Below are 14775 nucleotides of genomic sequence, written 5' to 3'. Positions count from 1 at the left end.
TTAGCCTTACTAATCACGTCTTTTACAGTGACCTTAATATCGCACTGGGTGACTCCTCTGTCATGGTCATGTAATTGCATCTGTAGAATGCTGCCCTGATCTGTACTAAGCCTAAATCCTCATCAGTCTGATTATATATACTAGCTGTGGACGCTTGGCACTTCTCTAGGCTAAACGTCTTGGCCTAGTGTCTGAGAGGGGATTTCCACCCCTTTTTTTTCATTCCAGAGCCTTCCTACACTCTATTTTACCACAATAGTTATTCTAGCACTGGTCTCTTTTCTGATTTGAACAGACCCAAAGCAAAGATACCCCCAAGATGATAGCATGAAGAACAGCCTGAAATGTTGTCAATTATAAAGAAATATATTGTATTGCTTCAATGGACATGGTGGGTTTGTGATATGGACTACTCAGGTTTATTTTCCTGAGCTTGAGAGCCCCTTTATGCTTGTCTTGTATGGAAAAGAGTAGCATGAGCATTATTCAAAATATTTTAGTTTGCACTCAACAAAAGAAATACGTTTGGAACATTGTTAGAGTGAGTACATACTTTTTAGTTTTGGGTGAATTGTTCCTTGTTCCCTGTTCCTGCATGCAATTGTTCCCAAACCCAGATTGTAAAAAGAAATTTAAGCAGCACTCTTCAGAAGCTCTGAAGAATGAACTCACAAACATTTAATTGCATGTTAATGAGCAGATGGTGACTCATATGTCATCACAAAACTTAGTGTTGGAATGATAAAATTAGACTGACATTAGCACAGAGCAACTGTTTCATTAAAAAAAGTCAAGGAAATAGAAACAAAAAGTTGATATCAAATCAAAATAACTCCACAAACGTATTAGTAGCAAAGCAGTATTTTGAAATGAAAAGTCGTGGGTTTGTAGAGCTTTGCCCACATTGTTCAGGCCAAACACTCGCACCATAGTTTCATTAAATTTCCTCTGCTTCCCAGGACAGAGCTGGTCATTGGCAGGTCAATACATGGCTTCCAGGGCTTAGATAAACAGCCATTATTATTGTTATATTTGGGCCTTACAGCAAGACTCTGAAGAAGTCTATGTGTACAGCTGCACCAGAGGTAAGCCTAAGAATATGTGGAGTTTTTTTTTAATACATTTTATTTAATTATTTATTTAGTAATTTAGTTGCTTCAGATCAATACTGTACTTAAATAGCATCATTATTACTTGACTAGATCACATGCAGGGTCCTTTTTTTTCACACAGGGAGCAGAAAATCATTGAGTGAGTACTGAGTTAGAAACTTCAACCTGAACATTAAAGGATTGTTAAGCTGCATAAACTAGGTCAACTGGAACCTGGAACAATTGCCATAACACCGATGTAGTTACATCATAAGAAGAATAGCATCTACACTCATATTTGTCTCTCTCTTTATCTCAAGGTTACCGGAAGTCAGATGTATCCAGTTCGTATCTAGATCAGTTGGGGGACTTGCACCTAGACATGGCCAAAAGCCCTGAAGGTCAGCAGAGACCGTGTCTACTAGACAATCCAGAGTCCTGCATGGGTTCGGTTACCCGCGGATACCCAACGGGTCGACCCACAAATTTTGCTGAAATGGGTGAAAAACATCCAACTGTGTCAGATACGGGTGCGGGTCGGGTCGGACAAAGGGGAAACACGGGTCTAACACGGGTTTAAAACATCACATGCCAACGTAACAATATATGCAATTAATGTGTAGGCCTATATAATGTTATATGCTAAACTGATATTTCGGGTGCGGGTCGGGTGCGGATATTAATTAGTGCTCCATGTCGGAAAACAGGTCGGATGCGGTTTAACGCACTGCGGGTACGGACGGGTGTGGATTTACAAAATCGGACCCATGCAGGACTCTGAGACAATCCCCTGTGAAGGCCTCGTCGACAAAACAGCCATTGTCACAGATCCTCAGCAAAGGCTACAAGTCCTCTGCACAGACCTATGACCAGCTTCGTTTTCATACAGGCATGATGAATCTAATCTTCAAGCAAAAGAAACTGGATGAAATATATGAATGCTACTGATTCACAAACTGATGTATGACTTGTAATGAAGTCTAAATCATAATCACACCGTGTTCATTGATGGCCAGAGGAGAACTTGCCCCTTGAGTTTCTCCCACAGTTATTTCCTCTATTCCGTCACCTGATTTTATTTCCTCTATTCCGTCACACAGTTTCCTTTCCACTGATGCCTCTAGCTTGCTAAGTTAGGGAGACTTAAAGGGTTAGTTCACCCAAAAATGAAAATCCTTTCATTAATTACTTACCCTAATGTCATTCGACACTCGTAAGAAGTCCGTTCATCTTTGGAACACAAATGAAGATATTTTTGTTGAAATCCGATGGCTCAGAAAAGCCTTCATTGACACCAATGTCATTTCCTCTCGCAAAACCCATAAAAAGTAGTCTGACGTGGTCATACTCAATTCTAGTCAGAATATGAGTCTGAAACTGCTCCATTGGGCTGTGATTATGGGGCGTGTTTCAACCGAACCAGGAAAGACCTCAATTGGATAGACCTTCAACCAATCAGAGCAACGAAGTGACGTCAACAGAGCTCAACTGCACTGTGTTGCCGCATTTTTTTCAAGTCCGGGTTGTTTTCTATGTCCGCGAGTTAAAGCGACTATTATGTGATATATAGACCCATGTGTGCAAATATTAGCAAGCAACCTTGCCAAAATAACACACATTTTACCCTCCAAACACCATTTTTTTCCGGAGAACCCCCCGAGAAGCTATTGTTTAGGGCTAGTAGTTGGCGGGTTTTGTTGTAAAAACTTGTCAACCCTGTCTGCATGCACGCTGAAATAAACGATATTTGACGGTGTTGTAAAAAAATTAAATAATTTAATAATACACAAAGTACTTACCCAACATGATCATCATTTTTGAGAGAAATTGTGAAGGTGAATGCATAAACAAACAAGCTCTCCGTTTAAGATTTGAACAAATATAATCCAAGCCCCTTTGATGACGTGCATCATTACGTTACCGATTATCATCTGTCCTTCATCATCTAAAGCCCGCCCTGATGATTTCATTGGTTCGAACAGTTTCTGTTCGGAGATAATTACATCTCTATGGAGCGAGGCCAGACCGAACTGCCTGACCTACAAATTTTGTGGGCGGGGCTAAGTTCAGCTGGCATCCAGGCTACATAAAAGGCATTAAAGACGCCGTTACAAAGCCCATCTCACTACAGCGATTCTACAATAATTTTATGAAGCGACGAGAATTGTGTGCAAAAAAATAAATAATAATAATAACGACTTATATAGTGATAGGCCGATTTCAGAACAAAGTTTTGAACGGTTATGAATCAGTGAATCGATTCATGATTCAATACACTCAATCATAACCTTTCGAAACTTTGTTTTGAAATCGGCCTATCACTATATAAGTCGTTATTTAGTTCTTTTGTGCACAAAAAATATTCTCGTCACTTCATAAAATTAGTAGAAATTGTAGAGCCACTGTAGTGAGATGGGCATTGTAACAACGTCTTTGGTGCCTTTATGGGTCTTGAAAGAGGAAATGACATTGATGTCAATGAAGGCCTTTCTAAGCCATCGGATTTCAACACAAATATCTTCATTTGTGTCTGAAGATGAACGGCGGTCTTACAGGTGTCGAACGAAATTAGGGTAAGTAATTAATGAGAGAATTTTCATTTTTGGATGAACTAACCCTTTAATATTCAGCAATATTATTGATCTGACTGCACTGATACTAACGGATGAGAACATCATCATATTTTTATGCAGAACTTCTTTATAGATTAAATGAACTTGTTTAATAATTGATGATCTATAACAGAATTGAATCAACACTGAACTGACTTCAGCTGAACAATGACATTATTTTCGGTTAGAGCTGCTGTAAATCCAAATTGAACGATTTGCATCACTGAATAATTTTATTGTTATCAATGTAAAGCTGTTTTGAAACTGTGTATTTTACAATTCACTATATAAATAAAGCTTTGTTTTAGCCCTAGGTTTCAGTTGCCCTTTGTCCATTATTGTCTATGTTTTAGGTTGTTCTTTTGCAGTTCATTAAGATTGCCTAGATGCCTGAGTATTTTTCTTATTTTGATTTACTTATTAAAAACTGCTGCAGAGATCCTGCTGTTTTTTATTATTCATGATGCAACCACACAATGACAGTAACAGAAACCCATATAAAATCCAACATCGAAGCTCATTAAACTCATCTCTCCCTAATCTTGTACACAAAACAAAACAACACTCAATTTCAACATTTATTATCTTTATTCAGTACGACAGCATCTTTGGTATGCAAGTTAAGCATTGTTCTAACACTGCTTAAACCACACCTAATGTGATGATCTATTATGAGCCCTGTTCACACAAGGGGATATGCTGTATTTTCTTTCCTGATAGACGGCCAAATGATATGATGAAACGTGTTATCCACCCCCTGGTCTAAAAGATCACAGATGAAACATATCCCAGTGTGGAACCCTAAGCCACAACAACCACTTTGATCTCTTTATTAACATGATGATAAGCCCTTTCTCAGAGCTATGATGAAGGATTTGCTCAACAAAGGAAAAGACAGTTCCACTTACGTTATTCTTATCAGTTCAACATAGCCTTGGGTGACAGGTTGCATAACCTCACTGAAAGCAGAAGGTGCTATCCAATATAGAATACAAAACAGAAACCAGGATGTTTTGAGAGAAGAAAGAATTCGGCAAAAAGCCATTCTCCCCAAAGGTATATTCTAAATGTTTGTATTAGAAACTGGTAGCGAGAACAAACTGACATTAAGTGACCACATTTGGCTTGTGCATAGCTTTTCATGGTCTTACTTTTCAAAACAAACTCTTCAGATGTTGTCGCTTGAATGTTTTTTTTTTTTTTTTTAAATGGTAATGGTCACACATAGTGAAATGTATCTTCTGTGTGGCAGGTGTCATATTGTTAAGCAACAGCCATCTTGTCAGTCAAAAGAGTATAAATTGTGTAAGTGCAGTTGTGTAACTCCATGATTCACATTTGTTTATCTAATAAACACACATTCAAAAGTATTACATGACTTTATTGTGACTAATTTATTTGTATTGACTACTTTAGAACACATAGAGGCATGGTTTATTTGCACATGTAGTCTCTTAGAAACACATTAATATCTATTACAAATAAAACGGCTTGTAGGCTAAATTATTAACAAATCTGGACCTTTAGACAAAATACACTCACCTAAAGGATTATTAGGAACACCTGTTCAATTTCTCAATAATGCAATTATCTAATCAACCAATCACTTGGCAGTTGCTTCAATGCATTTAGGGGTGTGGTCCTGTTCAAGACAATCTCCTGAACTCCAAACTGAATGTCAGAATGGGAAAGAAAGGCGATTTAAGCATTTTTGAGCGTGGCATGGTTGTTGGTGCCAGACGGGCCAGTCTGAGTATTTCACAATCTGCTCAGTTACTGGGATTTTTACGCACAACCATTTCTGGTTTACAAAGAATGGTGTGAAAAGGGAAAAACATCCAGTATGTGGCAGTCCTGTGGGTGAAAATGCTTTGTTGATGCTAGAGGTCAGAGGAGAATGGGCCGACTGATTCAAGCTGATAGAAGAGCAACTTTGACTGAAATAAAAACTTGTCACAACAAGGGTATGTAGCAAAGCATTTGCGAAGCCACAACACACACAACCTTGAGCTACAACAGCAGAAGACCCCACCGGGTACCACTCATCTTCACTACAAATAGGAAAAAGAGGCTACAATTTGCACAAGTTCACCAAAATTAGACAGTTGAAGACTAGTAAATGTTGCCTGGTCTGATGAGTCTCGATTTCTGTTGAGACATTCAGATGTTACAGTCAGAGTCTGGCATAAAGAGAATGAGAACATGGATCCATCATGCCTTGTTACAAATGTGCAGGCTGGTGGTGGTGGTGTAATGGTGTGGGGGATGTTTTCTTGGCACACTTTAGGCCCTTTAGTGCCAACTGGGCATTGTTTAGATGCCACAGCCTACCTGAGCATTGTTTCTGACCATGTCCATCCCTTTATGACCACTATGTACCCATTCTCTGATGGCTACTTCCAGCAGGATAACGCACTACTGTCACAAAGCTCGAATCATTTCAAATTGGTTTCTTGAACATGACAATGAGTTCACTGTACTAAAATGGCCCCCACAGTCACCAGATCTCAACCCAATAGAGCATCTTTGGGATGTGATGGAATGGGAGCTTCATGCGCTGGATGTGCATCCCACAAATCTCCATCAACTACAAGATGCTATCCTATCAATATGGGCCAACATTTCTACAGAATGCTTTCAGCACCTTGTTGAATCAATGGCACGTACAATTAAGAAAGTTCTGAAGGCGAAAGAGGCTCAAACACAGTATTAGTATGCTGTTCCTAATAATCCTTTAGGTGAGTGTACATAAAAAAATCTAAATTTTTGTCTGCTTTTGAGTATCACATTTGATACATCATGCATTTGGCTCATATTGTACAAATCTGACTACCAAATCTGGAGCTCTTACAGTGCCCCAAAAAATATTTCAGAGAGCACTTCACTTTTTCCACATTTTGTTATGTAAACAGCCGTATTCCAAAATTGATTAAATTCACTATTTTCCTCAATTCTACAAACAAAGTCCCATAATGACAACGTGAAAGAAGTCGTGAAAGAAAAATCTACATAAGTATTCACAGCCTTTGCTCAATATCTTGTTGAAGTATCTTTGGCATCAAATACAGTCTCATGTCTTTTTGTAGCCTAGAAATCTAGACGCAGCCTAGCGGCAGCAAATTTAATCTGCCCACGAGTGTCTGCCGCAAGAACAAAGAACGGCACTGAAGTCATTCTTAAAAAGGGAAGATGTGTTCGGAGTTTTGCCGACTGGATACGCCGAATGTTTAATCTATCAACAAGCTCTGTTTCACCTTCTTTGCTCTGGTTGGTGGTAGCGCTATCCTATCGCGTGCAGAGGGCATTTGAAAGACAACCGTTTATCCCGCCCCTTGGATTGAGCCCTGTCAATGGTGAGTTTCCAGACCAAACATCTTGATGTGGGTCTGGCTTGTCAGGCTAGTCTTTTTGAGAATGATGCTACAATCGGGTTCGAGTCCTGGCAACTCAAGGGCATTCACAGAGTTGTCTCAAAGCAACTCTTTTGTTATCGTGGTTGTGTGCTTGGGGTCGTTGTCCTGTTGGAAGATGAACCTTTGACCCAGTCTGAAGTCCAGAGAACTCTGGAGCAGGTTTTCAACAAGGATGTCTCTGTACATTGCTGCATTTATTTTTCCCTCATTCCTGACTATTAAAGTTCCTGCTGCTGAAAAACATCCCCACATCATGATGCTACCACCACCATGCTTTACTATAGATGGTATTGGCCAGTTGATGAGTGTGCCTGGTTCCATCAGACCAGAACATTTTGTTTCTTACTGTCTGAGAGTCCTTCAAGTTCCTTTTTGGCAAACTCATGTAAGAAGTGACTTCTGTCTGGCTAACATTCCCAAGTGCTGCAGAGATGGTTGTTCTTCTGGAAGTTTCTACTCTCTCCACAGAAAAATGCTGGAGCTCTGTCAGACTGACCATCGGGTTCTTGGTCACCTCCCTGACAAAGGCCCTTCTCCCTCGATTGCTCGGTTTGGTTGGGTGGCCAGCTCTAGGAAGAGTCCTTGTGATTCCAAACCTATTACATTTAAAGATGACAGAGGCCACTGTGGCACCTTAAAATGCTACAGACATTTTCTGTATTCTTCCCCAGATCTGTGCCTTGATAGGCATGGACTGTTAACTGTATAAATACTATATAAACACTTTATATAATCTTTCCAAATCATGTCAAATTAACTGAATTTACCACAGGCGGACTCCAATCAAGTTGTAGAAACATCTCAAGGATGATCAGTGGAAACAGGATACACTTAAGCTCAATTTTGAGTGTCATGGCAAAGGCTGTGAATACTTATATACTTGTGACCTTTGCATTTTTTTTTTTTTAATACATTTGCAAATATTTAGAACAAACTTCTTTGTCATTATGGGGTATTGTTTGTGTAATTTTGAGAAAAATAAAGAATTGAATCCATTTTGGAATAAGGCTGTAACATAACAGAATCTGGAAAAAGTGAAGCACTAAACATTTGTAAATATACCATTTTCCATATGTAAAATGTTTGTTTTACATACTAAATTGTGTTTTAGTTTCTATGCAAACATGTAAAATTTGCTAGAACCACACTTTACATATGAAACGAATACCGACAATCACTACAATGATCACGTTTGACCAGTTAGCAACCAGGTTGCAACTACCCAGAAATACACGCAAACAGAGAGAGAGAGAGAGAGAGAGAGAGAGAGAGAGAGAGAGAGAGAGAGAGAGAGAGAGAGAGAGAGAGAGAGAGAGAGAGAGAGAGAGAGAGAGAGAGAGAGAGAGAGAGAGACCGTAGCAACTGAAAGAACAAGGCAATCATCCACAATGGCATTAATTTGCATTATTTCACCATGCCACTGATTTTCTTTTTTTAAATAGTGTTTAGTTAATTCTGAAATAGAATGGGACATCTGCTAGCTCTCAATCCAAAAGTAAACAGTAGATGAATGGCTAGGATGAGTGCTGCAAGCTCTTCACCATATGCATCTGGAAAGATTTCTGTGCTTTTCCTGCAACCTAAACACACACCCATTCTATTTCACACATTGCTGTGTTTCTTTAGAAACTCTGGTGTAACAAATTGGCTCTGATTGATATATTTATTCTTGTCTTTTAGAACGAGAAACCAGCATTTCCATTTTTAAGACTGGAACTTGGACTGTTAAATTGCAACATGGGAATGTTGGACTGAAGCTTGGCTTGCTCCCAGTTCACAAAATGTTCTTGAACTAATTCCATCTGAAGTTAATACAGGAAGAGGATTTATCTGTCTCTCAGATTGCTCTGTATACAACCGGTCTGTGTCGAGGTTAAGCGCTGCCATACTCCATTACCAAATGTCCTGCATTTTAAAAATGTGTGTATAGATAATCATAATATTTATTTAACCAGTGGCAGAGAGACAAGGAAGTGAGAGTTTCTTTAGACGACCAAAACTTTGTCTAAAACTTGTCCTATTATTACTATATATATATATATATATATATATATATATATATATATATATATATATATATATATATATATATTTTTTTTTTTTTTTTTTTTTTTTTTTTTTGAGAAGGACCTGTATATATATATATATATATATATATATATATATATATATATATATATATATATATATATATATATATGCTTCAGAGAGAGCAGTCAGAACTCATGAAGTCGGACTTCAATTAACTTTTTGAAACACTTATAAATCTGAAAGTTCAGCCAATCATCAGTGGACCACTGCCAGCAAGAGGAACAAATAGGTTCTCAAGGTTGCTTGGGCTTAATACATGGCTGCAAAAACCTGTAACATGAATGGAGTGAACTTCATCGATAACTTCAATCTCTTCAGGAGTCAGAGACAACTGTTTACATCAAATGGCCTCCTTCCAAACAAACTTGGTGCAAGAGTGCTAAAGGACAATATTTATTTTTCCCTTCATCATCCTTCAGCTGTGTGTTTTAACCCACTCAACCTGATACAGAGTATGGATGACCACAGGACTTCATTTCAGCTCCTGAATGGACATTAGGTTGACACATCCCACAAGGACAATGATAACACCACGCAGCCACAACAATTGCTCATGGACACACTCCCAGCTGAGCCCTGCCCACAGAGCTCACCACAGACTGACTGTGATGGATTAGAACTGCTCCAAGATTCAGCACCCAAAGATGACTTTCTTGAAAATGGACAGCAAAGCCAGGACAACATACTTCAGCTTCCGATAACACCAGAGCAACAGCCCCTCTCACCGGACATGTCATTCCTCTCTCCAGCATCCCCGCATCTATGCTTTCTCAGAGAAAATGGAGGAACTGATTTTTGTTGGAACTAGACTATCACACTCGATTGCTGCGAGCCCCCAGATATCAACCAAAAAGCGTCGAGCACCACAACCACCAAAGCCTGTGGGCCCAGCTCCCCCTCCTCCTGTGAGATTTCTTCGGTCACAACGCCCGGGCCCACACCCTCCTCCATCTGTTGTAGGTGAACCAAAAACATCTGATTCCAGCTCTCAGTGATGTGTTTTGGGTCCCCGCTATGATAACAGTAACTTTATCAAATATTTACAAAACAAGTGGGAACCCAGTGTGCCTGCCTCTTTATCTATCCCAGTTCTGTTACGTGAAAGAAAGTCTAAGGCCTTGTCAGGCCGTTTAACAAACCAATATATTTTGCTGCCTGTCACTTGTCAAACTAAGACTAATGTGGGTGAAAAAATGAATACTGTTTAGTTAGCACTTTTAAGCATCTGTTCACTTAAGAACAAATCATTTCTAGTCAGTGACTTAATAACCACAAACAACCTAGATTTTTTGCTTCTAAATGAAACGTTGTTAGAAGAAAACTGTAGTGCAACAGTCCTAAATGAAGCAGCCCCTCCTAACTTTACTTTTATGAGTGTTTGCAGAGCTGTTAGGAGAGGTGGTGGTGTTGCTGCTCTTTTTAAAGATGTCTTTTAATGTAAGCAAGTGTCATTTGGTTAATATTTGTCTTAGAATATCTGGGTATTGTGTTATAAGGTACTCCACGCATCCTGCTTATTGTTGTTTACAGGCCTCCAAAGTACTCTCCAGCCTTTATTGAGGAATTTACAGAACTGTTATCAATAATTTCCTCAGAGTTTGACTGTTTTGCTATTGCTGGGGATTTTAACATTCACATAGACAATGCTGAATCCAGTACAACAAAAGAGCTCATGACTGTTCTTAATACTTTTGATTTGACACAGCATGTAAATGGACCCACACACAATCGTGGACACACTCTAGATTTACTTATCAGTAAGGGTCTAAACATTTCATCGATTGTTATTAAGGATGTGGCACTGTCTGATCATTTCTGTATTTTTTTTTTTTTTTGATATATCAATCTCTCCTGCCATCGAAGCTAGAGATGCTTAAATGAGAACACTAATGTGCTGTTTATGAAGGCTTTATCTCTAACACCAAGCATATCTGCAGACTCTGTTGATTTTCTCCTTGACTCCTTTAACTCAAAAGTTAAGAGTGTAATTGATGATATTGCTCCTCTGAAAGTCATGAAAAAAAGTGGCAAACAAAAGGCACCATGGAGAAACTCAACAGCAGTTCAAATAATGAAAAGACAATGCAGAAAATCTGAACGAAAGTGGTGTAAGACAAAACTTGTAGTCCATTATAACATCTATAAAGACAGCCTTCATGCTTTCAATGTTGAACTAGGCAAAGCTAGACAAACCTTCTTTTCAAATATTATAAACAGAAACATTAACAACACACGGACTCTTTTTGCTACTGTAGACAGACTAACAACCCCCCCGAGTCACATTCCAAGAGAAATGCTCTCAGACAGCAAATGCAGCGAGTTTGCTTACTTCTTTTCAGAGAAAATCAAAAATATCAATATCAAAAGGCAATCAGCACATCCTTGAGCTGCTCTGGGGTCAGACAGATCAGACCAAAACCTCAGAAAATTACTATGTCTGATTTCAAAACAATTGACGGTAAAATTTTAGAAGACAGTGCAGCACCTTAAAACATCAACCTGCACCCTTGACGCACTCCCCACTTCTTTTTTCAAAAGTGTGTTTAACTGTTTAGAAGCAGGTCTCCTAGAAGTGGTAAACTCCTCACTTCTCTATGGGACTTTTCTAACCGCCCTTAAAACTGCAATAGTTAAGCCTCTTCTGAAAAAGTGAAATCTGGATAACTCCATATTGAGCAACTACAGACCAATCTCAAATCTCCCCTTCATTGGCAAGATCATTGAAAAAGTTGTTTTCAATCACAACTGAACAAATTCTTAAACTCAAACGGATTCAATACTGTTGACCACAACATACTTTTTGACAGGCTGGAAAACTGGGTCGGGCTTTCTGGGATGGTCCTCAAATGGTTCAGGTCATACTTAGAAGGGAGAGGTTATTATGTGAGTATAGGAGACCATAAGTCTGATTGGACATCTATGACATGCGGAGTCCCACAAGGGTCAATTCTTGTGCCACTTCTATTCAACCTGTATATGCTGCCACTGAGCCAAATAATGAAAAATAAGAATTAGATGCTTTGTTTCCAGGCAAGAAATCACCAGTAGGGTGGACTATTGTAATGGCCTTCTCACCGGCCTTCCCAAAAAGACCATTAAACAGCTGCAGCTCATACAGAACGCTGCTGCCAGGATTCTGAGCAGAACCAGAAAATATGACCATACCACACCAGTCCTCAGGTCTTTACACTGGCTTCCAGTTACATCTAGGATTGATTTTAAAGTACAAAAGATGATTTACTTGTTTATAATGATTTACTTGTTTATAAATCACTCAATGACCTAGGATCTCAATACATTGCAGATTTGCTGACTAAATACAAACCCAACAGATTACTCAGATCAGCAGGATCAAGTCAGTTAGAAATACCAAGAGTTCACTCAAACCAAGGAGAGTCTGCTTTTAGCTATTATGCCAGCCGTAGTTGGAACCAGCTTCCTGAACAGATCAGATGTGCTCCAACAGTAGCCCCATTCAAATCCAGACTCAAAACACATCTGTTTAGTTGTGCAATTACTAAATGAACTCTGAGCCACTGTACGTCCGACTGATTGCACCTTATCTTATCTATGCATAATTGTTTTAATTCGTTTTATAACTGTTTTAGTTTACCTTTGTTCTTTTCTTTGGTTATCATCATTTTATTGTTTTTAATTCTCTTAACATTGTATTCTTTTTCTTATGCATTTTTAATCCCTATTTTAATTCCTTTCTATGTAAAGCACTTTGAATTGCCATTGTGTATGAAAGTGGTACTGACCATGGTATTACTGTGCTCAATTGGCCTGACAACTCTCCTGACCTGAACCCCATAGAGAATCTGTGGGATATTGTGAAGAGAAAGTTGAGAGACGCAAGACCCAACACTCTGGATGAGCTTAAGGCCGCTATCGAAGCATCCTGGGCCTCCATAACACCTCAGCAGTGCCACAGGCTGATCGCCTCCATGCCACGCCGCATTGAAGCAGTCATTTCTGCAAAAGGATTCCCGACCAAGTATTGAGTGCATAACTGAACATAATTATTTGAAGGTTGACTTTTTTTGTATTAAAAACACTTTTCTTTTGTTGGTCGGATGAAATATGCTATTTTTTTGAGACAGGAATTTTGGGTTTTCATGAGCTGTATGCCAAAATCATCAGTATTAAAACAATAAAAGACCTGAAATATTTCCGTTGGTGTGCAATGAATCTTACATTCATTTCATTACATACATATCATTAATTAATTAACGCAGACAATTTTTTTTATCGCGCATTAACACAGTTATTTATTATTAATTTGTACTGGGACAAAGCGAAAGAGGGATTTACTTTCCCGACCGGACAAATAAAATATTAAAATAACCAGAAACGTGATTGATAATGGAGTGTATCTCTGGTAACAAAGTCGCGTTGAGGCTCGCGCTGCCTGTCTCTTTGTGAGAGACATTCGTGAAGAAATAAAAACAAGAGCAGCAATATAAACTCACAGAAGAAACATACAGGGGTAAAACCGAGTTTTTTGTAGTTGTTGATATTTATGATACATTACTAATAACACAAGTCGACTTTGCAGTCGTGAATTGTGTAGCATGAATGGTTTAGTTCAATAAACAACTAGCCTATATATATATATATATATATATATATATATATATATATATATATATATATATATATATATATATATATATATATATATATATAAAGTAAACCTTTTTCAGTGGTCTCTTTTTTTCTTTTCTTTCACTGTTCAGAACAATATAACATTGGACAAATGATGACATTTCATTTTTCAGCTCTCCTTTTTTAAAAAAAAAAAGTCTAAAGATTTTAAATGCTTAGATTCCGGTGCTCAAAAATGGCTGTGTATTGAATTTTGTACTGGTTTGCAAGGGCAATGTCAGAATTTACATATCACTGAATAGGCATTGTAACCTGTAGCACAATGCAACAAAGGCAAATATTGTTGTATTGATAATAAGGCCACTGTACTAAGTCTCACAAGTGTCCTTTTATACAACAATAACTTGCTTGATTGCTAATGATTAAACAAATGTGCATTTTTGCTCCATTTTACTCAGCATTTATGCTTTGCCAATGGACATCTGCTACGCATCACACGTATGCATCGGAAGATTACATAAATCAACCAGTTGGAGCAAACATTTACTCCTGGCAGGTCTGTGAAATGTGTTGTGACATCAGTGTGAAATGTTGACCGTCCTATCTGATGTACTGAGTGTGCACTCGCCTTTTCCATTTGCCTGTCTAAAATGGCCCTGTTTTATTAACCCCCAATGGATTTTTAAGAACTGCTTTGCTTAAAGCTGATGTGCAGTTTTTTTAAATGTCCTATTCCATCTTAATGAGACAACATACACTTACAAGTCTGTGGTGCCATCAAAATATTGTTCTGTTTGTTAGAACCTTCCAAAGAAGCATGGACACAGTAACACTGGCTCAACCACAACATGAGTTTTGTGATGTCACTGTCAGCTTGACAGTGACTGCAGTTACGCCCACTAAGGGGCAAAAAGCAGCATTCGTTTTCAGTGTGAATGCCGCTGAATTTCAGTTCCGGAG

Source organism: Pseudorasbora parva, chromosome 3, assembly GCF_024679245.1.
Source record: "Pseudorasbora parva isolate DD20220531a chromosome 3, ASM2467924v1, whole genome shotgun sequence".
NCBI lineage: Eukaryota > Metazoa > Chordata > Actinopteri > Cypriniformes > Gobionidae > Pseudorasbora > Pseudorasbora parva.
This window is presented reverse-complemented; position numbering follows the sequence as displayed.